At 37.2% G+C, this 25,456-nt stretch overlaps 1 long non-coding RNA gene across 1 annotated transcript; it reads right to left on the minus strand.

Annotated features, from left to right (window-relative positions):
• Window positions 1-23,437: 23,437 nt before the first annotated feature.
• Window positions 23,438-25,001, minus strand: LOC120324640. The gene is made up of 2 exons (XR_005566102.1): window positions 24,609-25,001; window positions 23,438-24,073 (listed from the first exon to the last, which is right to left on the minus strand). It is a non-coding gene; the product is annotated as an uncharacterized LOC120324640 (long non-coding RNA).
• Between the last annotated feature and the right edge of the window lie 455 nt (window positions 25,002-25,456).

A 25,456-nucleotide genomic window follows, 5' to 3' on the forward strand; every position in this document is an offset into this window, starting at 1 on the left:
AATTGTTCCCTTAGTTCAGACATTAATACTTACACTGCATCCCTTAAATCCTCTGCTCAAAGCTTCACAATAAAAACTTTAAGTAAGTCTAGTAATGAAATGAAGCATGACAAAGCATGGTTACTTATTCTGGTAGCAATAAAAACATATTTTTTTAAAAAGTAATGTAACAGGACTGTTACATGAAGTCCTACTTTCATTGAAAAACTAATTTTTTAAATATTTTCTCTTTCTTACAGATATACTGACCTATGTTTACACAGATTTCTTTACATTTTAACCCTTTCTTTTTATCTTTAAATGCATTTATTTAGGAACTTTGGAATTCTTTTGTCATGTTCCAGTTCATTTATTTCCATGTGGTTTCATTATTATGTCAAGCTTTTACTACACAAATTGATTGCCCCAAAATGCCTAAGGACCTCTAAGTACCAGACCTTCTTTTCCATTTTGAGAGGAAACTGGAAAGATTGCAGGTTTATTTTCCTTTTCCTCACCTTCTACTGCAAATAAGTATGTCTGATTTACTTAAACACCCTATATTTTTTTCAGGAACTGATTTTTATACACTTCTCTGTGGTAGTGTGTGCTAAATTAAGCACATACTTTCATTTCCCTGGGGTGTTTGGATTTGGTTTCTGTCTATTTTTTTGGACACCGCACTCATTCTTGCAACTCTCTGGGTCACACTATGCAATCTTCCTCTCTTCCTGATCAAATATTCTTCTAATATACATATTTCTAAAAGAATCCCGGAAACACACATTGTTCTTGGCAGGAGTGAGATATCATGGAAGGAAGGTTTATTATCTTCTCAAATAGTTCCTGGGATTGTGAATCTCAAGGACAGGAAAGTGTTTAAAGCCCCGAAAGAAATAGGTTCTGTAGATGACTTTCTTGACCTTTTCTACTGAATAACATATTACTTATAATGTTTTTATTTTCTTTGGAGACACTAAACTATCTGAATTTTTGTTCACGTTACCACACCATAGTCTCTAGAAGACACCAAATACATATTAAGTAATAGAGAATGACAGAACTAGAATAATCCTAACGGAATTGAAACAGAGCGCTACTTAGGTATGCATGCACCAGGAATTTGGAATTGCATTTCTAGCAAGGTGTAAGGAACATATATAAAGCTAACACAGTATACAAAGCATGTGTCAATCAGAGGTCTTTGCAATGGACACAGGGGTGAATGCGTTTGCCTGAATGAGGTTAGGTGGCAGGAACTAAACATAAAGCTCAAAACCACTAACACATTTAAAATATCCATTTCTACAAATTTAAATTTAAAAATTTAAATTTTTAAATTAAAAAAAATTAAAAAAAATTTAAATACTCCTTTGTGCAATCTCTCAATAGTACTTCCAGAAAATACCCCTTTGTGCAATCTCTCAATAGTACTTCAAGAAAGAAAAAGATGCTAAGTTTCAAGGTAAGGTGAAGAGAACTAACACTCCTTCAGGATGACAAAACCAGTAAAGTTATTACTTTATTGTGCAGTGAAACTTTTAATTGTAGCACCGCAGAACATATTTTATATCATTAGCATTCCTTATCTTCAATGTTTAATTCAGACAGATTTAAGTAATTATGTGGTGCATTGAATTGTCTGGCTTCTCTCAGATACGGCCACAGATGAGCATTATGACAGTCCAGCAAAGTTGAGCTCTTTCCTGTCATTTCAGGTAGCAAAGTGAAAAGATCTGTGGTCTTTCTAGTGAATTCACTTCTCTGCTAATTGCCCCCTGAGGAGTAGAGTGTCAGCAACAAATCCTACGAAATCTTGCATAATGATTAAAAATGGAGAAACCAAGGCAGCTAAAGTAAAGGTCACTGTATAATCTCCATTTATTGAAACAAATAGAGTTAATCACAGTACTCCATCTCTTATAGATACCTTGGAGTGAGTTTTTTTGGTGGTTTTATTTTTTTTCCTCAAGAACTGAAACTTGCAAATTTTTGTTTTAGCATTGGACTTGGTGTTATGTTTATGAGCTTTCTGCATTGATAATGGTGAGATGTTAATGACCTTTTCCTTACGTGAAAATTAACTTTTAAGCAAGGCTTAATCATACTTTTGTTTATCAACGACTATGGAAACAACCTTTTAGAGAAAAGAGAAAAACATGGTGAGTGAAGTTATTGTGAAGGTATATGGTGATTACAAGGTGCAGTCTCCGGAACCATCATAAATTTGACTGGATGAAAAAAGTAATGTTATTCACATTAGAATCAATGTAGAATAAACACAATCACATATGTATGGAAAATATTGTCTGAAGAGGTTTAGTAACATGGTGTTATTCAGATATACAAAAACTGCTGCAGTACAATTCTGCTTCCTAGTTTCTACATTTCTATGGTTCTGTGTTATTGTTTCAGTTTTAGCTAACTAAATTGGGAATTCTCATTTATCAGAATTTTTTTGTTTTAGTAGAAATTTGATTTGAGTTTGTGTTGAACAAAATCCAGGGGTTTTCAGCCTTTCACTGAGCTGAAATTTTCAGGAAACTCTTGTTTATGAGGAAAAATTATTATTGATTTGAAAATGTGAACTAAGATCTCCTCTTTGGGGGATGAAGGGGTTATGCTGGAAATTATTTTTTTTTATCCACTTCCTTGCTGATTCTTTGCAGTCTCTACCCAGTAGACTTTCGTTTGCTAGTTTCATGCATATACAGTTAACCTGAACATGTTAAACTATTGAATAAGGAAATATGAAGCTTTTAAAAACTGAAGATACCAAACATAGATGTTAGCTGGATGACTTGGTACAGAAAGTTTAGTGGAGAAACTAAAATATAAATTTTGCCAGCACTGTCCTTAAACAACTTTCTGAACTCCTCTGGTGTGTTTCAATCTGAATGCAGTATCTGAGAACCTAGATAACCTTGAAGAGATGATGACTCAGTTTTTGAGTTACCCCATCACTGAACTCAGGATCCTCACTGCAACTCAGAACTGGCTGGTTTCTGCTTGTTTTAGCCCATAATTGTGAAAGACTACACTGCCTGCTTCTTTCAAATGTAAATGTTTCCTCTCTGTGACTCACATCTCCCAGTGCAGGTTTTGTACTCTCTTTTCATCTGTTTTAAATGGTTTGTCTTAGAAGTTTTGTAGGGGAGAAATATTACTCCCACCTGGAATCATGATAGGTACTGTCTATATGTGTGCATAGTCTGGTGTCCAATGTGTTTCTTCAGAACAAATTCAGAACAGTTTTCAGAACAATAGAACAAACAGAACAAACAAATTTCAAAACAGGTAATTGCTTTTATGAGAAATTTCTAGGAGTACTTTTCTCAGACCCACTTAGAACCAGCCCGTGGCTCCCTCTCTCAGTGAATGTCATCTTGGGGTTAACTGGTGTCTTTTTTGAATAAAATAACTCCCATACGAAGTATCTGTTGATGACATTGGATCCTGTATCTGTTTCATAAGAGTCGATAGTTGCCATCAGTGAAATCCATGTAGAGTATGAATTTTACCAGTTCCAGGAGAACACAGGGAGCCCTGCCGTGACAGATGCTTCCGAACTACAGAACTCTCTTTGAGGCTACACCAGTACTTTTGAACAAAGCAGGAGCGAGGTCTTTTCTTTGGTCCTGGGCCACATGGTATGGTCTGAACCTTTCAAAATACATGATGCTTGTTTTGGGTCTTTATTGAGATATTTGGAACTATTACTCCTCTAAACATACATACAAGCTCCCTTTTTCTCATGAATAGTACACACACACATATATATCATCGTAGAATTTCATTTCCCTTGTGCTGGGAGCAGTTTGTGGTATGCGCTGTTCCAGGGGTCTTGTGTTGCTTTGGTGCAGGACCATGCCAGAGAGCATGCTCCATGCCAGAGAGCATGCTAGTAATGGAGTGAGACAGACATATGGCTGAGCTGTGACTGAGCGTGTCTGGTTTATTAAGCAGCAAAGTCCAGAAGTTATTGCAATGCCAGTTTGTGGCCACAGGATTTTGCTGTCCCCTTCTGTGGAGAGCTAAACAGCACTTTGTGTCCCAGCACCTAGGGCTGTCCCTGTGACGAAAAGAGCTAGGACAGTCTGGTTGAGCCCTGACTCCACATCAGACTTCTCAGGCAAAGGGCTCCTGTGTATTCAGAAGTAAATAGGTGGCTGCTTGCTCTGAAGGTGATTTGTTTAGGTGTTTCCCTAAGAGGTAGGAACTCAGTGCTGTCAAGATCTGCTTGGTCTGCACCAAGTCCTAGCCAGCAGTTCATTGATCTCAAAGTATATTAAATTAAACATTTCATGCTCTCTGAATCAGCAAATTCAGCTTTAATTGCATTTTGTTTAATTAAATCCTGTAAACAAATTAGTTTTTTCTGCAATATATTACCATTTGCAGTACATTTTAGGTATTTATTATTATTATTTAATTGCTGTAACTACAGTACTAAGACAAATGTAATAGTTCACAAAGCTATGCTGGTTTCATAAAGTTCTTTATTTTATAGGATTTTTTAGTCATTTGAGGGTGACTTTTTGTTTGTTTATGCTGGGTTCTTTGGGGGGTGGTTTGGTTTTGTTTATTTTATTTATTATTTTATTTGCTTTTGCTTGGGGTTTTTTAATATTTTCTTTTTTTTTTTTGAGGTTTGTGTGTTTTATTGACAATAAGGTCCTATTTTATACATTGCCATGTCATCCAGAGATTGACATGGACAAGAGGCAGAACAGCAGTGGCAGCTTTTTCAAACCTGTCAATGTGTATTTTTACATTTAGTAGTAGTCCAGTTGAAATGAATTATTTCACTGAGACAATGTATATATATGACCGTCTGTAGGATAACATCCATTCATTTTTGCCACCGTTTTAGAAAGCATCAGAGCATTTTCTCTCACACACAACCTTGGGCAATTTGGAGGGTTTTATTTTTCATTTTATTTTTGTGATGTTCACAAAGGATTCTAAGATCTTTAGATGAAAGACGGTAGAGATGGTCAAAGCATTCCTGCCCACCATCTCCAAAGCAGCCTGCTAGAACAGCCTTCCTTGGCCTGCTAATGGCTGGCAGGGAGCCAGTGTCTGTGTAATTAGCTGTGTGAAGAGCAGGTAGCCCCTGGAAGAGAATTTTGACAGAATAAAGATGAAACTACTGTGACCTCTGCTCATGAAGAAAACAGATGTGACACACTTATTGTAGTCTATATTGAATAGATTGAAACTTGACCTTAATTTCAGTTCTCTTCAGTTTGAAAAAAAAAAAAAGTATGTTGGCCAGGTTTAAATAAGAGAACAATGTTACTTTCAGGCAATCAATAAACAGGAATATTCTTCACCAGCAGAAAAAAAAGTTAAACTGGGGTTGGCTCTGGAGCAACCCCTTTGTTGTTTGAAGTCACAATTATTCTCTTTAGAAAGGATGTAAAACTTTCATATGCAGAGTTTCAACACAGTAAAATGAAGTAGATACAACTAAATAAAGGTGCATCAGAGGACAGAGTGCAAGAAGGATCAAAAATTAGTGGTTTAAGAAGGTCCGTAAATGTTCTAGAAAAAAATATTCATAAATCCCCCTCACTTTTCTCTCTCTCAAAAAGATTTTTTTACATAGTTGTGACCATCTGTGATAACAAGTTATCTTTTAGTGTTACTGTGTTAAGGTGTTGGAAGGTTTTTGTAATAATTTCATACCATGGAGAATGTTTGGGTTGTGGTTTTTTCTATCTTACCACTGTCTTTCTTTCAATAACAGATGTGTAAATACCTAATTTTTACTCAGCCATAATATATTGGATCAAACTCTTGATGGTTCATAGTTAATTGCTTAATATGTAATATAAATAAGAAGTGGAGTATGATTCTTAAAATTGTACCTGTATTCAAACTTCCTTGTAGCCTTCAATAAAAGCTTCTAACACTGAGATATGTAAAGAATTACTTTAGCCCTGTAATACTACGGTTTAATCACTGCATCTTTACTCTCAGGATGTTATGCTCTATACCTGGAGATGGCATTTAAGTCTTATTTGGCAAATTAGCTGATGTGTTTGTTTGTCAAGTTTTGAATTAGATGATGGAAACCTGGCTTCCCATCAGATCTACATTACTTCAAAATGAACAGTGTGAAAGACAAGCTGGGCTTCATTAAAAGTTTTTGCCCGGGATGCAGGACTGGATTCACAGAATATTATGGGGGTTGTGCTGTCCCAATAAGTACTTTGCACTAAGTAAATTAAGTTCTCATCTGAAGTTGTTTAAAATATATCCATTTTCATTACTGATTTTTGTTTTGCTGCCTGAAAGACTTCTAAAATTCTGTGAGTCCTGTGCAACTAGGCATTGATCTCATCAGACTTCTCACAATAACTATTGTTCACATTGTTTGTTTCTGGTCTCAGAGCTTAGCTACTAGATCAGCCCCAGCAAAAGTCTTGGGGATAAACAGAAAAAGGTGATGGTAATGTAACTGACTTACTCAAATATTTTAGTCTGGTATAATCAAATAGGATAGCATAGGATAGAATACGTTTTGTGTTCCAGGTGAATGGTTTCAATGCTATCTTGGTAAATTTCCTTCAATCCCTTCCTGGATGTTGTTCTATTTTGTGTGAAATATAATAGGAAACAAGTATTTGTGAATGTGGTCTGTTGACCCTGTCTGACCACCAGGTGCCCACCAAAGCCTTTGTATCACTCCCCTCCTTAGCTGAATAGGGGAGAGAAAATATAGTAAAGGTTCATAGGTTGTGATGAGGACAGGAAGAGGTCACTCACCAGCGACCATCATGGGCAGAACAGATTTGACCTGGGCAAATTAGTTTAATTTATTACCAATTAAATCAGAGTAGGATAATGAAAAATAAACCCAAATCTTAAAAAACCTCCTTTCTTGCCCCACTCCCTTCTTCCTGAGCTGAACTTCACTCACGATTTTCTCTATCTCCCCTCTCCCTGCAGTGCTGCAAGGGGATGGGCAATGGGGTCTGTAGTCAGTTCACCATATGTTGTCTCTACTGCTCCTTTCTTCTCAGGGGCATGACTCCTCACACTCTTCCCCTGCTCCAGAAAGGGGGTCTCTCCCACAGGAGACAGTCCTCCACCAACTTTTCCAACCTGAGTCCTTTCCATGGGCTGTAGTTCTTCATGAACTGCTCCACTGTGGGTCCCTTGTGTGGTCACAGGTCCTATCAGCAAACCTGCTCCATCATGGACTCCTCTCTCCATAGTGCCACAGGTCCTTCCAGTAGCCTGCTCCAGCTTGGGTTTCTCACAGGGTCACAGTCTTCTTTTGGGCATTTACCTTCTGCAATATGAGCCAAAGGTTGAAGGTGAATATCTTCTCCCTCATGGACCTCCATGAGCTGCAGGGAGACAGGCTGTCTCATTGTGGTCTGCACCATGGGCTGAAGGGGAATCTCAGCTCTGGCACCTGGAGCATATCCTAACTCTCCTTCTTCCCTGGCTTTGGTGTCTACAGGGCTATTTCTTTCACATTTTCTCACTCCTGACTTTGATTGCTGTTGCATGGGGTTTTTTTGCACCTTTTTATATCTATTATCCCAGAGGTATTACCACTGTCACTGATGTGCTTGGACTTGGCCAGTGAAAGGTCTGTCTTGCAGCCATCTGGCATTGGCTGTCTGACATGAGGGAAGCTTCTGGCAGCTTCTCAGAGAAGCAACCCCTGTAGTCCCCCCATTACCAAAAGCCTTGGCATGCAGTCAGTGAGTCTGAATGCTTCACAAATAGATGAAACAGACTCCAGGTTTTGTACCACATACATTGCTTTTATATTAAGTATTTCTTGACGCAGGCTTTGAATTCTAGCAGTATTGACTTCCAGTTGTGGGCTGTACTAGAGGATTTGCTCTCTTTTAGGGTCAATTAGTATTTAAGTAGTCAATGATTTAAACAGTTGAAGCTTTAAAAGAATAGGGCTCTCTCCAAGTCTAAGAGAATACAACAGGAGTTTTAGGACCACCTTTTCTCTTCAAATTATTCTTTTCCCTATTGATTCAAGCATGTTATATCTGTGATGGAAGAAAAGGTGAGAGCTGTTTTCTGCTACTTTAACAAACATTTTGAGCAAGCCTTATGTTTCCTTCTCTTTTTGCTCCATTTTAAAAAGAAGCTTTCACTAAAATTCAGAGAACAAAAGGAAGAGGCATTTCATTCACCCAAGAACTTCTGTAGGATTACTGTATGAATTCACTAACCCTACTACCCACCTTTGGCCCAGCATTCATTTCCAAAAGTAGTCTGCATACCTGGTGCTGGGCTGTGCAGGGGCAATAGATTCTTCTTTCCCTTCAACTGTAGCTGAGTGATTTCATACAAAAGACATTCTTTGAATTACACTGAAAGAGAGCAGCCATCTGTGTTCAGAGGAAAAGAGGAAGGTTTTTATTCTAGGAAGCGGTTTTGTAGTCTGTTTTGCACGCTCACAAAATTCTTTTGCTTTGGCTTCAGCAAGTACTCTAGGTGCAGATACAGCATAAAAATACCATCTGCTATAATCTATCCAATCAGCAAACTAAATAATGATAGTGGACGCTTAAGTCTCTTCATCCATGTTGTGAGGGAATTCGAGCATTTCATCTGATATTGTAAATTTGAATTTGAACTTGTGTATTTGTATCATTGTACACAGAGCCTTTCTTAGTTTATTCTGAAATTCATGGAGATGATGGACTAGCTGTCGCAGCACCTAGGGTGCCACATTCATGGTTTATGGAAATCTGTGTCCCAAACTGTTTGATATCCAAGTAACGTTGTTACTGTCTGTGAACTACCTTGAACCCTGTAAAAGCCCACCAAACAATTAAGGTGAGGAGTGAGCTGGGTTTAAAAGCAGTATTCTTGGGTCCAGTGACAAAAAGTCTTGCTCTGCATGTGTAGTTCATCTGGGTCTTAGCTCTTGGGTCTGCGTGGAGTTGTGCCACATGAGCTCACTTGCATCAGCTCTCTATCTAAGCATCATGAAGAGCACAATGGAATATTCTAGGTGCATTTGTAGAATGTTGCTGTTCACTGGATGTACTGATCATAGGATGATTTATTCAAAGCTAGAAAAGGACACTCCTTGTAAACTCGGTCACAGAACGTCAACCAAGATTCTCAAACATCTGGTGTACATCAAATTTCTGTTGGGGCATATAACCAGGACCTCTTATCATTAAAAAAAAAAAATAAATCAATAATCCCTTTTTGAGGAAAGCAGATGCTTTGTGTTAAGGAATCTGTGCTAAACATTGAGCTATTTAATAGCACGTTGTGTACGACAGTTGTCTCCTAGGTGTGGACTCGCAGCAATTCCAAAGCATACAGTGCTTCCCTAACCTGCATGGAACCTGGCCTACAGATGCTTCTTTCTGGTTTAGAATTTGCTGATTTCTTGCCAGCCAAGTAGCTTCTTACTGGGAAATATTATGACTTGAAACATGACCAGATTTCCTCATTGGGATGGTAGCCTAAGTAGGTATGCATTAAACTTTAAAAGGGGCAAAATGGCTACAGGGTTCATGTGGATTTCTGCACTTGGAGAAAACAGCTGACAGTTCTTCTAGAAAACAGTGTCTTCAGTTTATTTTGCATTAATCCTGTAAAGTTCCTGTTAGCTTTCTTAGTATTTCTTTCATTTAATATTCGTGTGTTTGCATTTTGAAAGAAACTAAAGCATTTCAATACTTGAAGAAGTCACAGTTGAAAAAAAGCTGTTGTTACATTTGTTCAGATGAAAATAACAAACTAAATTCTTTCCATTAACAAATTCAGCAAATAACTTCTCAAAACTCATTTAGCTAATGTCTATTGAAAATGCAAGGTATTTCAGTCATGTAATTGATTATAATGGTAATGTTTATTGCCAGATACTGCATGTCCAACTCTTGTTTTTCATTCATGCTTATATTTCAAAGAAGATGTTAAATATTTATAAATACAAACTGTCTATGTTAGAGAACTATCGATAAATAATTTTCAAGTCATCCTTTTGTTCATTCTGTCACTTATCATACTCAAGAAGCAAAATATTTTTAGATACAAGCTGTCTCTGTCAGAAATTACTTTCATCTGATGCTCTCACTGTTGCATTCATCAGGGAATCAGAGAAGTGGGGAATGCTCAGAAGAGGCTTAAATAATAAAGAACTGTGTATTGCAGCAAGGAGACTCTTTTTTTCTACCTCAAGCCTTCACTCCAAATTTATCTGATCAGGACATTCCCTTTAAATTCCTTCATTTACATTTCCACAATGGAGATTTGAAGCTATTATGCCACTTTAACACCCAAAGTCTTCGCTTAGTGAATAAAGATACTTTCTGTCTTTAAGCTATTTATTATTCCTGGAGAGGGATTCCAGCAAAGGAAAGTCAGTGCTCAGTGCTACACCCTGCTCTACTCTTAGTGCCTGCAACTCTTGTAATCTATCCTGGATAGAGGTCAAATTGATTAATATTGATCCACTCATGATCTGAAGTTGGGGGCATACTCGAACCGCATTGGGACTTGTAATATGATCTTGTCCTTCCTTTCTCCCTGTGTAGCTCTGACACTGGCCTATACTCTAACTGAATAAAAACTTCATTATGATTATCTGATTCTTTCTAATGATGAAAATGAAGAATAAGCATAAAGGATGACACATTACAACTTCTAATATGATTACAAATGTAATTCTGACTGGAATCTCTCTGCAACACAAAGTTTGACACATAAATGAACCAGACTAAAAAGATTCTCAATCACAATTTATATTACTATATAGGGTACTTACTCTGAGCTTTGTGCATGTTTCATAATTTGTATGAGTAGCAGTGTAGGGAAGAAGAAAGAAGAGTTTTGACACTATAGCGTAGGCTTATAAGTGCGTGAAAGAGCAATGTATTTCTAAGTAGTGACAAGTTAGGAGTGGGAAAAAAAACAAATAAGGGATGAAATCGACTGTCTGAGACAAGTAAATTGAGATATCACTACTTTATTAAATACTCAGTTGTGTTTATTTCCTGCTGCTATCTATGCTGTAACCACATAGAGAGTGGTACAATATGAAAAATAAATACTGCTGCTCTTTGTATCCCCTCAGCTTTTCTTAAAAGACATTGAGCAGGTCAGAATCAAAACAGAAGACTTTTGACAAGGCTAGTAATCACAGAATGGATGAGGCTGGAAAGGACCCTTCTGGTCCAACCTCCCTGCTCAAACAGGACCACCTAGAATCTGCTACCCAGGACTGTGTCCACATGGCCTTTGAATGTCTCAAAGGATGTAGACTTCACAACCTCTCTGTATCACCCCCTACATCGCAGACTCAGCTCTTATCCTAGAAGCAAGATCTTTGAGGTACAGTAAAATACACTTGTGGCTAAGAGTGATTCTCTGAATTGTTCTCAAGGAACATTAACTAAAATCTTTGTGAGTGGGGAAAAGAAAAAAGAGAAGGGAGATGCATTGACATAAAAATAAATAAATATCTTTATGAAAATAAAAAATCCATTGGCTGTAATTGCTAATTATCTGGCTGGGCCAATATTCTCTACTACACACACATATACATTTCAGAATATTACAGAAGTTTTGTTAAAAGAATTCACCTGGCTTTATCTACATTGCACAGGCATTGGTGAACTCATTCTAACCACACACAGAGCTGAAAAAAGAACCATGACTCTAATAGTATCCAGAAAGTCTTGAGCATGGACTCTGTGAAGACAAGCCACAGGCAGAAACAGGATATTTTAGCTCAGATTTGACATGGTTATGTAGCTTTTGACTCACATCCTATCAGATGCTCAGAGAATGCACATCATATCTGTCTCGGGATGTGTTTTCTTTCCAAGTAAAAAAAAAAAAAAATCCCAATGTGATTATGGAATTTGTAATTAGGTATATACCTCATTGATTTATTCCATCTGTGTTTGATTATGAGAGTTTAAGAACTCAAGAAATCTGGATAAGTAAACACAATATTAGATATATTCAACACTACACTCTCTGTTTCTCTAGGTTACCTGAAAAGGTTTTATTATCAATGATTTGCATTTAATTTCTTGAGAGATTAAGAGAGTCTTAAAGCATCACTTGTTTTTAGAGCAGAGTGATTGATCAAGTAGTAGTAATGTTCACCACTGTGAGACAAAATTTTGGCTACTGAGCTATCTAAATGATGGCCAAAATATTTCTACAGTAATTAGTAATTAAGAAAAAGGAAAAAAAAAAGGATGAGGACAACAGGACTAAGAAATTGACCTACTGTAGTTACATCTGGAGTTGTAAATAACTTTCTGTGTGTATATAGATCTATAAAATTTAGCCTAGAGTTCATTTCATAATATATATACTTGCAAAACTGTAGTTACTTTCAGTTGTTCAGTTTTCAGATTATGTTGGTCTTTACACTGTGTAAAGAGTCATGAGGAGCTCTTATGTTTATAAAATATACCAAATACAATATCCTAAAAGGAAGTGAAAGAAATGTGTGAAATACTTCAATTATACTATTTAGGTTTCTTTAATGTTCATGTTTCTCTTTTCAGGTTCCAGGCTCTTGGGGTACTTTATTATACTTCTTTCCAGACTGCCATTGGAAACATATATACATATAATATACATATATACACGTGTATGTGTAATTCTTGCATTGTTTGAAAGCTGTTGATGTCAAGGAGAAATTCTGCAGAGTAGCATACAGGCAGACAAGTCACAGTTATCAGCAAAGAGGTTCCGAAATTCAGGAAACACAATGGTGGAGAGTGCTTTTTAAGCTCTCTCCCACATAATGGTTTTACAGAAGCTATACTTTTGTGCAGTCTTTTGGATCTTGTTGGATGCAGGTAAGATATGAGACTCCTTGTTTCAGGTTTCTTCTGCTCATTATGCTCAAAGCCCCGTAATCTGCCTATTAAGAGTGATTTTAATTAAGACACAGTCTATTTACATGATGTATGTAAGGAGTTATCACATTACAAATGCAGTTCTGTAGGTGTTGCTCTGATCTTTACCCTGTGCTGCTTATGCAATTTTTTTGCCTGTTAACATTATATATTTATGTATTAAAGGGATTGGTGGTATGTTTATACTGTAAATGTTCACACTATATCAAGTTCTTCTGGGACACAAGGGCTTAGGGAATGACCTAGGCTGAAGATATTGCTAAACTTAGAGATCTACATTCTTTATTTAGAAATTTGTTACATTTTGAAGCTTGCAACTAATTTCTGAGATCTGAGTTATTTAAGTGCTCACAGGCTTCTGGTTTCTTCAGGATAACAGTTAAAAGGAAACTTGGAGAGTGACATCTTGGATTTAGGAAGATGCAAAGTTTCTCTGTGTCTTTTAATCTGCTATTTTAAGTATTATTTTTTCAGAGTTGAATGACACTTACCCAAGTTAGCTCCACAGAGCTTAAAGGTAACTTTCTAGTTTTATTCGACCTATAGAAACTGGAGATTTTCAAAGGACTGAGCAGTGGACATTATCTACCTCCAAGGCTTTCAGTACAGATTCCCACGGTCTCATACTAGAGAAACCCATGTGTGACAATCTAGACAAGTGGTCTATGAATTGGTTGGAAAACTGGAATCCACCCAGCTGGGGGAGCAGCTCTGTGGAAAGGGTCCTGGGGATCCTGCTGGACAACAAACTCAGTATGAGTGAACCAGGTGCTGCTGCAGCAACAAGTCAACATTTTATTTGCTGTTGTGGCTAGTGTAATGGCTAGCTTAGCATGGCATTTAGGTTCCTTACACCCATTTTGATAGTAGTTAATCCATCATTCTCATCATAACCCAAGAACAGAAAAGCAGTATTGAAAAGCAGATTCATTAAAAAGACTGCAATAACAGCAAAGACATGAATAATATTTCCTTTGAATAACCTGTGAGCATTCAAGCATTTGTGGTTAAATAACTTCCTGTACTTCCCTTCCACTTCTCAGGTACTTCACAGGTTTTGAGGGAGAGATTGTACATCACATCTTGTTCATCTGATTTGCCATCAGATCTCTAAGGCCTTGGTTGAAAATTATCTGTTCCTGGCCTCTCATTACGGGCTGTTTTTTTCTGAAACTCTTCCTAGGAGAGATTCAAGTCGAAGCACATCTTCTGAAATCTTTTCTTGATTAAAAAAGAAAAAAAAAAAAAAGAAAAAAGGGTGGGTGGGTTGTTCTGGTGGGAAAATTTGTACATGTTCTTCAACCTTGAACACAGCCAAAAAGTGTCTGTTCAGCCTTCTTCTGTGACTTTATTTTTCCTGAAGGCTCCTTTTATAGTCTGGTAATATGGGTGATTTGAAGTTTCTCAGACTTCTTGCTCCTGATGTGTTTGAAGAAAGAATTATTAATTTTTATGAATTTTGCTTGTTCTACCTCAAACTCCTCTTTCACCCAGCTTTATGGGATTTTTTTAACTTTCCAGATATTACTTTTCTTCTATTTTCTTCATTTCAACATGATCCCAGTTCTTTGAAGACTGGTTTCAAATAACTCCCTTTGCCCCTGTCTTTTAGACAGGCTTGCTTCTTTTCTCAGGACTTTTATGAGCGGTATAGATTTTTTCTATGCTTCTAATACTGATTCCCTAAGAAGTCTCCAAGATGCATGTAAGGTTTTAATTCCCTTAACTGCCCTTTTGAACCTTTTTTTAATGACAACCTTTCACATTCTTAAGCTCACATGGCATTAACTTGGGGAGGCATAGAAGCAAAACTTGGTTTTTATTTTAAGAATTCATGTGTTTTAAGTGAGAATTTCTTTTCTTTTCATTATCTCCTTTGACTTGATCTTGTTAAGGGTCAATGCCACACTGCTATCATTAAATTATAGTGATGCTAGGCAAGGACGATGCTCTCAGTTTCTGCTAGTGCAGTTTCTTCCCCCGGCAGCGCATTAAGACCAGTTACAGGACATTTATTAGTCAGCCATGACTGACAGTGTATCTGCAGCTGTTCTCCTTGTACAGATGATGGCTGTTAGTGTCCCGAGGGGCTATCTGTTTAACTTTTAAAATATAACATGTGCTTTTTAATGCTTTGCTTCAAAATCGGATTGTAGATGGGAGATGGTATTTTTCAAAAGATTTAAAGACCTCTAGGGAAATGTTAAGAAGGAATCCTAATACTAAGAGGGTTTTCAAAGGACACAAGTTTTGTTTCCAAAGTTCAGTTTCCATAAAGTAGCACTGAAATTCATTAAATTCCTTATTTCAAATTTGTCCTTGGCTCAAATAACTGTTTCCAAATATTTATTTCTGAACCACCACTATGAGGTAAAATAGTAGGGATTTATTCCTAACTTTCTCTAGTAACAACATCAGCGGTGTTTTGTTTGGTAGCAACTGGTGAAGGAAGTAGGATTTTCTTCTTACATGCTGTCTTAAGAAAATACTCAAGGTCAACATGGTGATTTGGAATTCATAATTTCAATATAATTTTACTTTTAGTCCCTGTGTTTTGAAGACTTTCCTTCTCTTTCTGTTTTCTGCACAGGCAGGTACAGCACTGGGGAAGCCATAAGGCAGTTTCCGTAAAAAGATTTAAAAATTATTATTCAAAATTTCCAAAATAATTTTAAATACTCTCAAAATAATTTCTCCTCTTTTCCACAACTGTTTAACATTTAAACATCCTTGACTGTAAACCAAAGGGATGTGGATTTCATAAGTTGACATCTTGGTGGATAAATAACCAGCTGATTTGTCACACACAGAGAATTATGGTCAACAGCTCAATGTCCAAGTGGAGATCAGTGATGCATGGTGTTCTTCAGGTGTTTAAAATCTTTGTTGGTGACACGGACAGTGGGATTCAGTGCACCCTTAGCAAAATTTCTGATGACACTAAGATGTGTTTAGCAGTTGACATGCCACCCAAGGGAACCTTGACAAGCTTGAAAATTGGGCCTGTGCAAACCTCATGAAGTTCAACAAGGCCAAGTGTAAGGCATCACATTTGCAGGTCAATCTCACTCGCAAATACAGGCTGGACAAGGAATGGATTGAGGGCAGTCCTGGGGAAAAGAACTTGGAGATGTTGGTGAAAGAGGACATTGGTGTAACTTAGCAGTGCATGGTTGCAGCCCAAAAAGCCAGCTGCATCCTGGGCTGCATGGCCAACAGGCTGAGGGAGGTGATTGCCCCTCTACTCTACTCTCATGAGATCCCACCTAGAGTGTTATGTCCAGCTCTGGGGCTCCCAGCACAAGAAGGATGTGGATCTGTTGGAGCAGCTCCAGAGGAGGATCATGAAGATGACCAGAAGGCTGGAGCACCTCTTCTATGAAGACAGTCTGAGAGAGTTGGAGAACAGAAAGCTCTGGGAAGACCTTCAAACAGACTTCCAGTACCTAAAGAGGACTCAGAAGAGAGCTAGAGAGGGACTTTTTACAAGTTAAATAGTGACAGGAAAAGGGGGAATGAATTTAAACTGAAAGAGAGCAGGTTGAGATTAGATATTAAGAAGAAATTCCTTACTAGGAGGATTGTGAGACACTTGAACAGGTTGTACCAGAGAAGGTGTGGATGCTGCATCACTGGAAGTGTTCAAGGCCAGGCTGGATGAGGCTTCGAGAAACCTTGTGTAGTGGAAGGTGTCTGGTCCATGGCAGGAGGATTGGAACTAGATGATGTTTAAGCTGCATTCCAATTAAAACCATTCTATGATTCTATGATTTATTTGAATGTAAAATAACACAAAAACAGTTGATTTCAAAAGATGGAAAAATCCTTTTAAATTCACATGTGTTTTACAACATTAAATGTGTGCAGCTTTCGATGCATAAACTAGAAGATATTTGAAATAATAGCAAGATTGCTGAAGAAAAGAAAAAAAATTAAAGCTGCAATTTCTGATGCCGTACTCTACTTAGGAAGTCAAATTCTGTTAGAAAAATTTTCTCTTTAGATTGTACTAACCTAAAGAATATAAATTATGCTGATTATAAACATACATTTTCTAATGTATAATTTTAATGTTTTTTAGTTGCGTTTATTAATGAATTTTACAGATCTAACACACAAATTTTCCTTCAAAATTTGAATAGGTATTTTACCCTGACCATCTTAAATTAAACAGGAAATTTTTTGCCCTGTACTTATTTCTGATTAATATTTTTTAACAAAATATTTTGGCACAATCTTTTTGTATTCAGAACAGAAAATTTGTTTTCAGATAGATCTGAATTGCCACTGATCATAGTGACACATGCAGTGACTCCCATGTATTTTGGAAATATCTCAAACCTTGAAAACAGTCAATAAATGTTGGGAAAATCAAAAAAAACCCCAAAAATATAAAATATCCAAAACACAACACACACCCCCCCCCGTACTCATTTTTAAGTTCTTTTTTTTTTTATCTCGGGTCTGCTAAATAGGGCTTGTTCTGCAGAAAAATTATGGTAATCCAGTCCAGGTTAAAACAATTCCCATTGAAAAATCCTAGAAAAATGAAAAAAAGATGGTTGCACTTCCAGACTATTGTTAGTTAACTATACATGTTGACACTTGACCCCACTCATTCTTGGTTTTTTATAGTTATATCTCTATAAAAAAGAAACTAGTTTTGATTAAACCATGAACCTGTCATTAAGATCTTGCTCTTGGTCAGAGAAGGCAGCTGTTTATTAATGAGTCTTGTCTCTCTGGTTTTCCACAAAGTGTTTCTGTTTCATAACCCATATTGACCTTTGGCTAGGTCTCTACTTAGTTAGCAGCAGCTGATGAAAGAGTTTGCCACAGGTGATCAGACGCTCTTTTCTATCAGTGATCTCACCATGGACAATAGATGGCTGATTTATTTATTTATTTTCTAAATGCGTAGAAGGAAAACAAGCAAGGATCTGAATACTGTTCCAAAGGTCATGCTCTAGTCTCAGACCTAACAGATTCACTGCAGTTCCTTGCCTGGCACAATACAAAAAGGTTCAGTTAGTATATTCTTGATATTTTAGTTACATGTAAGAGAATACATTAAAGCATATAATGAAATTTTGCCGTGCTTTTACTACAAAACAGATATCGTGTTCCTCATCAGAATTAGTTATCTGAAATTTTACTAATGGTAGCCTTTCTATTAGTTCTGCTTGAGTCTTAGATATATTTGTCAAAAGTATTTCAGTATGTGCTTTTGAATGGCACTTATACTATTCTGCTTATCTGCCTGAATTTATCTTTACATTGCAATACCCTATTACTGTTTTACTAAATTCCTAAGGCATGCCTATAGTTTTTTCAGAAATTTTTACTCCAAAACACTAACAAGATTAGCAAGTAATAATATTTAATATTAAATATCAAATTAATTTTAATAAATATTGAAGTACAAAATGTTTGGGTTTCTTTAACACAGATCTAAATAAAGAAAACAATGTCAAATTTCTGTACAAACTACTCAGAGCTTTGTTTTCCTCTCCTGCGAATCTTTTGTATTCTCAGATAGCAAGCTTTCTGAAGAATTTCTAACATATTGCAGATGAACAACTGTCAGCTTTATTGCTTTGTACTATTCTGGATCAAACAGGAGAAAACTGAGTCTAGACGAATATAAATATTATTTTGCCAATTAAATCAAACTCTTTTATAAATAGAAATCATCACATGGGAAGCGCTATACAGCTGTATGGAATGTACTTTGCAACAATAAATGTGTTCTTTTCTGAAGTGCTGACAGAATGACATGGTTTCATAACTTACCAAAACAGTTGTAATAACATACACATTGAAGAGTTTCATCCTTTTTAAGAAAACATTAAACTTTGAGGTAAAAAGCTGGTGGCCAGTACACCATATTATACCTAGAGAGCATATACTAAAACTGCTCCAAAAATCTTCTGTGAACATCTGCAGTATTTTACACAATTTACATTTCCTCTAAAATTATGTTCTAATATTATAAGGATTTCCTTGGGTTTTTTTAATCAGATCATTACTCAGAGTGAACACTTACTTGTTCTCTGTAATCTCTCTGAGTCAAAGCTGTTTTATTTTAACATATTTATCCTTTAAAAAAGGATTGATACATCCAATACAATTGATACGTACAATAATTTTAATATAATGAAAATTGTAGCATTTTAAGACAATTAAAACTATGGGCACTGAATTGCTTTGCTTAGGTTATTTAATTGTCTTTCTTTTGTGCTTTCCTATAAAAACAACAAAAGCACCCGTCTGCTTTGTGACTCACCAAGGATACTAAATAATGTTTACTCTAAGGTAACAACTTTAGCTTGTCTACCCAGCTATGTATCCTAATGCAGGTGAGTTTGCACATGGTATAAAAAAAAGTTTTAGAAGAAAATATGAAAAGTATTGTTAGACATTACTGTGAATTGTCCTAAAAACCTATTACAATTTTAGGCGTTGAATCAAATAAATTATCCCTACCCTCACTCCAAGTTTCATTTTAATATTCTGTATAAACTCAAAGGACCATTTGTCTTTCTAAAATGTGAGGTTACCTTGCAATAAATATAAATGTGCCATGTAAATTATTTATGTATAGGGCAGCATAACTAGATCATTCTATTTGCCTCTAAAGGATTTTCTCACTTTAATGGAAGTTTATAGGTAAATGAAATAGGCCATGCATAGGTTCCCAGATGTCTTTTAGTCATATACGTACTTTACACCCAAAATGCAGCACTTCCAATCTGACTGTTCACTAGAATCTATATTAAAACAAACAAACAAACTACAGTAAAACTACAGAAAACATTCACAGTAAATCCATATATGAGTGATCCAGTGTTACTTTCCATAGTCCCACTTACGGGAATTCGTGGAAGTACTGATCCAAAGAATGCTTTTAGTACTGACCTTTTTTTCCGTTGAGATGTTTCCTTTTATACAGGTTGTGCCCAAATGCAAATTTGTGTGAAAGAAGAGATATGAAAATAGTTTCATAATTGTATTTTCTGTAGATTTGGGACAGACCTTTATTATGAATGTGTGGCTACTAAAGACCAACCACTGGCTCTCTAATATCTATGAATGGGGAAACTAGCTTGTGACTCTTAGAGCACTTGCTCTGTCTTCTAATAATTCTTACTATCAAAGAGAAACGCTAGAGTAGAACAAACAGGTAGAACATAGCTACTCTATGGAACTTAAGAACTTTTTTATCTGACATACTCTATATTAATCTGCATACTTGTTCTTTAACATTCATACACCTAGGGCTACCCCTCTTCCTCACAATACTAACAATGATTATCATTCCTAGTATCAAAATATGCCTTTGGCATGTTATACAAGCTACATGTTATAATCACAGTCAGTGTTGATTACAAATTAACTTGTTTCTAAAAATCATAGTTGTAGATATTACAGCCTGACTTATGAATATTAAAGGATGAAACTAATAATGTTGTTTCCACTAGAGGCTTGGCACTTTAAGGACTAATCCATTTTTATCACATTTCAAAGCACAGTTGTTCTATTTGTTATCACATTTATCCCCCTCTTCTTCCTTCTCTTTCTGCTTTTTAAAAATTATTCTATTAAATTCATAATTGCTCTTTTTTTTTTAATTTTGATCACTTATTTGCATATAATTTGTCTCAATTTAAAATCCAGCTTCCTAGTATATGTTATCATGAATTTTTCATCTCTGTGCCTTATTACGCATAAAATCAAATTACAGTGAACAGTAAATACGTTTCAAAGTATTAGTGATCTATTCAATACCAATTCCTTAATAAAACATGGTGAGTAACAAAACCCAGTATTTTAAAATAAGAGAAAGAGGAGTGTAAACTTAAATATCTATAAAAATCATTACAATCTCTATTAGATTATGGCAATATTGTTTCAACTGGTTAGTGTACATCTTGCAAAAAAAATACACCAGTTCTTTTGTAACTTTTTACTTAAACAACTATTTCTGCATGTGTGTAGGCTGTATAACTCGGTGTATGCCCAAATAATATATTATTATTCCACAATCTTTTGCAGCTTTTACATAAGGGTATATATTTTGATTCTAGGAAATTATACAATGAAGAAATATTTATTCTTTCTTTTATTATTGTATATAGTAATAGAGAATTATTTAATAAAGCAGAGCTTGAAATATAGCTCAACAATTCTATCTTTTGGCTACAGGCTGGGACTATATATATACATCATCTATCCCTAGTCTTTGATATCTTGTAGAGATTACATCTCCTCAGACATGCTGTTACAATGTTTTCCATTCTTATCGTTAGAAAACTTTTCTCAATCTTGCATGTATGATTTTCCAGAATGATGACTACGGATGACTTTTTCTTGTCTTTGGAGGACTCAGAAAAACAATGTATCACCGGTACTTTTATAACAACCCTTTTAACATATCATACTGCTACCCTTCTATCCCACTCTCTTTTACCACTTGCCCAAACAATATTTCTTTTGAGATGGCTTAAAACTACTGTCTTCCTTCTCCTGAAACCCAAATTTATTAAATTGTTCTTGAATTATAATCACAGTGAGTATAACTATTATTTCCCGTGTTCTCTGACAGATTTACTAGCCCATGGCATTCACTTCCTTTGGTATCTGTCAGATATTCCTTACTTTATATTTGTTCCCTTCTAAAGTGTAGTGCTCTGCACTTGTTTTTTTAGATATTATCTTGTTGATCTCAGGCCTTCTTCCACTCTATTAAAATGATTTTCATCCAGTCCTAAACAGTGTTTGTACCTCTACTTATCTGTTTTCCATCTGTGAACAGTCTAAGTGCTGCCTTTAGTTCCTCATTCAGGTTGCTAACAAAATGTTCCAAAGGATTGAGATGAAGGCCTTCTTAGGATATAAATAATAACGTATTATGTTATAACATGTAATTATGTTATGGATTATAAATTAAAACATATAAATGTTTTAACATATAATACATATATTTTTTCATGGCTGAATGTGAATAGGGGGTTGCTTTTAATGTTTCTGTAGAAGGATGACATGACGAAAGCTTTATATGGCATTTTGACTTCTGCAGCTTGTCATCTTATAACACCACTTTAGTACTCTATGAAAGGAGTAAATTGGATATTACTAGATTTTTGGGGGGTTGTTTTTTTCTTGCATTTTCTTTTGTGTTGTTTTTAAATCTTCCTTACAATTCCCTCAGTACTTTTAAAACAATTTCTGAGGTTTAGTTTCCATTCTCTGTCTCATTACATACTAAGAGTAACTGCTTGATAATGCCTTGCTATTCTCCTCCCTTCACATCTTTTGAAAGACAGTTGTCCCCTTCCTGGTTTTTAGTGATACTATAGTCACTATTGTGATAAAAGTACTATTTTCTCTACCTTTTGTTATCACCACAGATGGAATCACTTTGCTTAACAGATGGTGTCAGAGTTGATATTTGTCCATTGGTTATTGAAGTCTTAGTCAAATATTCCAATTGGAATACTTGTCCTAAAAGCACTTACAGATGAGTGGAAAACATTTTCTTGTGCTGTGCCATGAAAAGTGAAATATTTACACTGATTTAAGCTTTGCATCATACAAAGACATAACAATTTATCTATTATTAAACCACTTTCTATCTAAATAAATATCATCCAAGAATTTCTGAGTAAACTCAGCTAGTGTCTGCCAGAATATTTTCATAAATTCCTCTTAGAACTCCTCTCAGAACTCTACCATCTAGGTAGCTTATTGGTCTTATTCACATGGAAAAGATAATTCTGTGACACACTTCTGATCCAAGCAGCATTATTTCCCTTCTTCAAAAGGGAATATTAAGGCATAGACTCTGCAGTAGCTTGTCAAAGATCACCTCAACAGAGCAGCAACAGAGCAAGGATTTAGGGCCTTCATATTCTGAATTCTCTTCTCCCGTTAAAACTAGAAACTTACTTAAATCGACAGTCAGTGCATTGTTGTATCTAGGGATCTAATGCTGCAGGTGCTGTGGAAATCTCAATTTGAAAGACACAGTATATCTACAGAAATCTATAGAAATATAATTAGAAGCAATTAGGGAAAAGAATGACAGGAAGCTGATTTTGTTCAGACAGTATTGAGACAATATCTGGTGTGAAAATGCTGTTTTTTCAAGTCTTAAAAACTTACTACCCTTTTTTTACGTTTAGCACTGTGAAGGTGAATATCTGTATCTTTTTATCCATCTCAAGGTCTTATTCTGTGTTGATGGTAGATTGTAAGCTATATTTGAATCAATCATGACTATGACAGCAAGAAACTTTTAATGACTTACTATATAATTTTATGGGTTTTATCATTGTTTTACAGCCTAACTACGATAGCTAAAAACTTACCAGGGTCTTCCCAGTTTTAAAAATTCCCTTACTACTAAGCAAATATTTTAAGTTGTTCCCGCTCATCTATCCCCTTTTTGGAAGGCATAATTTACCATAAGTATTTAAAAAGTTATCAAATGTATGTTTTTAATAATGTTGGATTTATAACCTCTGCATAATAGCTGAAAATCTTCCTTCCTACTTGAAAAAACAATATACTTTTTTCAGTAGCAATGTTTATTATCAAAGGACCTATCGCTGTTAAAATTTCTCTCACTAACTGGCATGGACGTTCATTACTGATTTCAGCAGAGCTAAAAATGCTGTTCATTAGACAGGTTTATCTATATATATCTGGAAAATTCTTTCTTTTTTAACACAGAAGCACAGGATGGGGCAGGTTGGAAGGGATCACCAATAGGTCTTCTGGTCAAACCTCCCTGCTCAAGCAGGGTCATCCTGGAGCACATGGCACATGGTTGCATCCAGAAGATTCTTGAATATCCCTAGTGAGAAAGACTCTACAACCTCTCCGTGCAATTTGTTTCAGTGTGCTGTCACCTGCACAGCAAAGTTCTTCCCTATGTTCAAGTGGAACTTCCTGTACATCAGTTTCTGCCCATTGCCTCTTGTCCTATTGCTTGGCATCACTGAGAAGAGCCTGGCTCCATCCTCTTGACATCCTCTCTTCAGATACTTATAGACAGTGATGAGGTCCAATCTCAGACATCCCTTCTTGAGACGGCTTCAGGCTGTCCTCATAATACAGATGTTCCAATCTTCTCATCATCTTTGTAGCTGTCGTGGGTTGACCTTGGCTGGATTCTAGGCAACCACTAAAATCACTAAGACCTAGGAGAAGTCACACAGGCAAAACAAAACTCAGCATGAGGATAGTACTAAAATTTATTACTAACAGGATAAGAGCTAAACAGTGAGAAATAAAACAGTCTTAAACACACTTTCCAACCACCCCTCCTTCCTTCCATGTTCTCTCTCCTCCCCCTGCATCAGTGCAGGGAGAGAAGTCCACCCAGAGGGCAACAGGTCTTCCAAGTCTGCTGTCCTGTGGGTCACCCTTCCATGGGCTGCAGGGGGACAGCCTCCTTTACCATGGTCTTCATCACGGGCTACAGGGGAGGCTAAAGCTCAGAGTCCTTCCCCTGTTCCATGGGGTCCCTCCCACAGGAAACAGTCCTTGATGGACATCTCCAGCGTGGGTCCACCCCCTCCGGGCCACAGGTCTTCCATATCTGCCCTCCCAAAGGTCGTTCCTCCATGGGGTGCAGGGGGTCTCTAAACCCCGATGGTTTTTCATAGGATGCAGTCCTTGATGGATGAGTTGCACCGATGTGGGTCCCCCACAGGGCCATGAGTTGAGTCCTACCCGGGAATAACCTGCTCTGGCGTGGGCTCCTCTCTCCACAGGCCGCAAATCTCCTGCAGGACCCCACTCCCTGCTGGGCCTCCCACTGATGTCTGTCTCTTTCATTCATCCACCTGCTCCAGCATCCTTGATCTGGCTGCCCTTTGGCCCAGTTCACAGGGCACCCCATGCCCCTCGGCCTAGCCTGGCTTGGCTACTTGGGCAGAATGGGCTTGAGCACGGGCTGCTTCACGGGGCGGGCCTGGGGGCTGTGGGGCCGCTCTCCGCAGGGCCACAGCCCCGTTCCTGGCCCCGGCTCTGGCCGCAGCGGCTGCGTCTCTCCCGGGCTGCCTGTGGGGCGGGCCTGGGGAGGCTGTGGGGCCACTCCCCCACAGGGCCCCATGCTCCAGCCAGAGCCCCCAGCCAGAGCCCCCAGCCGCCCCTTCACAGGGGCTGCCTCTGCCTGCTCCGGGCTGGGTGTCGAGAACCCTGGGCTGGCCTGCCACCACCACCCCGCTGCGGCGAGGGAGGTGGCAGGGCCACCTGGGAGCTTCGGTCAGGTCTTCCCTGGCTGGAATTTCTTCTGCGCAACCAGTTTTTTCTTAAATATGTTATCACAGAGGCGTTACTAAAACTTCTGATTGGCTCTCCTCCTGGTCAGCACCAGGAAGTCTGCCCTGGAGCCAACCATCTTTGGTTCCATGGGGGGGAAACTTTTAGCAGCTTCTACAGAAGCTATCTCTGTAGCCCCCCACATTACCAAAAAAAAAAAAACCCAGTCATATCAACCCACGACATTCACTGGATACATTCCAGAAGATTCATGACTTTCTGGGAAGCTCTGAACCAGACAGTACTCCACATGCAGC

Source organism: Pipra filicauda, unplaced genomic scaffold (genome assembly GCF_003945595.2).
Source record: "Pipra filicauda isolate LSUMZ 115617 unplaced genomic scaffold, ASM394559v2 scaffold61_size3293851_pilon, whole genome shotgun sequence".
Taxonomy (NCBI): domain Eukaryota; kingdom Metazoa; phylum Chordata; class Aves; order Passeriformes; family Pipridae; genus Pipra; species Pipra filicauda.